This window comes from Vicia villosa, linkage group LG3 (assembly GCF_029867415.1).
Source record: "Vicia villosa cultivar HV-30 ecotype Madison, WI linkage group LG3, Vvil1.0, whole genome shotgun sequence".
NCBI lineage: Eukaryota > Viridiplantae > Streptophyta > Magnoliopsida > Fabales > Fabaceae > Vicia > Vicia villosa.
Window position 1 is genome coordinate 97,422,076 of NC_081182.1, and position 2,495 is coordinate 97,424,570.

The following is a 2,495-nucleotide window of genomic DNA, read 5'->3' on the forward strand; positions in this document are numbered from 1 at the left end:
GAGATCGAACGTTTCATTAACGTTAAACGTCGAGCTCGCAACCTTCCCGAAGTAGCAGAAATTCCGATTAATCAGGAATTGAATTTTACTGATCAAATCAATCAAATCACCCCGAAGTTAGAGATGGCTGCTATTCGTCCTCTTAGAGACTATGCCGCTCCTTCGCGCGCTGAACCGCATTCAAGTATCGCACCACCTGCGATTGAAGCGAACAATTTCGAGCTGAAACCTTCACTGGTCCAAGCTGTTCAACAGAATCAATTCTCTGGAAGCCCTGTAGACGACCCCAATCTCCATTTATCCGTGTTCGTGCAATACGCCGACACTATCAAAGCCAACAACGTTAGTTCCGAAGCTATTCGATTACGCCTTTTCCCTTTCTCCTTGAGAGATAGAGCGAGAGCGTGGCTTCAATCCCTGCCTTCCAATTCCATAACTACGTGGGACGAATTGAAGAGAGTATTCTTAGCAAGATACTTTCCGCCTAGCAAAACTGCTATGCTTAGAGGTCAAATCAACGGATTTACCCAGAAAGATAACGAATCGCTTTTCGAAGCTTGGGAACGTTACAAGGACATGCTTAGAATATGTCCTCATCATGGACTCGAACCATGGCTGATCATCCATACCTTTTATGGTGGTCTCTTATATAACACTAAAATGACTATAGATGCCGCTGCTGGCGGAGCATTAATGGACAAACCCCATGATGAAGCATACAAACTCATAGAGAACATGGCACAAAACCATTACCAATGGGGAGGAGAACGCGCCGCTCTAGAGAAAGCCCAAACCAAAGGAGGAATGTACGAAATTAGTGGTATAGACCGCGTTAACGCTAAAGTAGACGCTTTAACTCAAAAGATCGAGAATTTGACCATCACTCCTTCAGCCACCGCTGCCGCTGTAGCACCTAACTGCGAGATTTGTGGATTGACTGGGCATGTAGTTGCTGAATGTCAACTCTTGACTGGAGTCCCATCTGATCAAGTAAATTACGCTCAAGGAAACCCTTATTCTAACACATACAACCCTGGATGGAAAAACCACCCGAATTTTTCTTATAAGAACAACAATGCGTTGTACGCGCCTGGACAAGCACCTGCTGTACCACCTGGCTACCAAAAAGCGCCTGTAGCTGCTCAAAACACCCCTAGGAAGTCAAACCTAAAAATCATGATGGAGAACTTCATAGCTTCCCAACAACAAACCAATAAAGACTTCCTGAATCAAAACATCCACAATAGCGAGCAACTAAAACAACTATCGAACAAAGTAGATGCTTTAGCTACGCATAACAAAATGTTAGAAACTCAAATCTCACAAGTAGCTCAACAACAAGCACCTACTGCTGCCCCTGCTGGCACGTTTCCTGCTCAACCACAACCTAATCCTAAAGGACATGCGAACGCGATAACACTACGAAGTGGAACTAATTACGATGGACCCATAGATCCTAGAACCCAAAACGTACCCATGTCACAACAAGAGCCAAAGGAAACCCAAAAGAAAACAACCGACGAACAAACTGCTAAGACTGATGAGACCAATAACGAGGTGGAACCCGAAAAAGAGAAACCTTATGTTCCACCACCACCTTATAAGCCACCAATTCCTTACCCTCAAAGATTAGCTAAATCAAAAACCGAAGCGCAATTTAAAAGATTTGTAGAACTTCTGAAGCAATTAAACATAACCATACCATTCACTGAAGCCATAACTGAGATGCCTTCGTACGCTAAGTTCTTAAAAGAAATCTTATCAAACAAAAAGAAACTCGAGGATAACGAAACTATAACACTTACCGCTGAATGTAGCGCTATCATCCAAAACAACATGCCTCCAAAACTGAAAGACCCTGGTAGTTTCTCTATACCCTGCGTAATTGGAAAAACCATCATAGAGAAAGCCTTGTGCGATTTAGGAGCTAGTGTTAGTTTGATGCCTCTTTCAACCTGTAAGAAACTCAATCTAGGTGAGCTTAAAGCAACAAGAATGTCTCTTCAACTAGCAGACCGTTCAGTTAAATATCCTGTAGGAATGTTAGAGAATATCCCTGTTCGTGTAGGTCAATTCTACATCCCAACTGACTTCATCATTATGGATATCCAAGAAGATTCTAACATCCCGATCATTTTAGGAAGACCATTTTTAGCGACCGCTGGTGCAATTATAGATGTAAAGCGAGGAAAGCTTACTTTCGAAGTAGGAGAAGAGAAAATAGAATTTATCCTTTCCCAATTCCTAAAAGCACCTTCTATAATTGACACATGCTGTTCTGCTGACATAATCGACGAGTGTGTCAAGGAAATAAAATCCGAACCAAATAAGGAAACCGAAACCCTAAGAATTCCTATGCCGCCAATTTTTGAAGATGACAACTGGCGTGAGGAATATCAAGATAACCACCTGAGTGAATGCTTAGCTTTAACCCCTGATCCTATACCCGGACAAAAGAAACCTGCTATAGAGCTGAAGACACTTCCTACCGATCT

The 2,495-nt window shown here is 42.6% G+C and overlaps 1 non-coding gene across 1 annotated transcript; it reads right to left on the reverse strand.

The window, feature by feature from the left end:
- Positions 1-498: 498 nt before the first annotated feature.
- Positions 499-605, reverse strand: LOC131593739 (small nucleolar RNA R71). Its single transcript, XR_009281121.1, has one exon. It is a non-coding gene; the product is annotated as a small nucleolar RNA R71 (small nucleolar RNA).
- Positions 606-2,495: the final 1,890 nt, after the last annotated feature.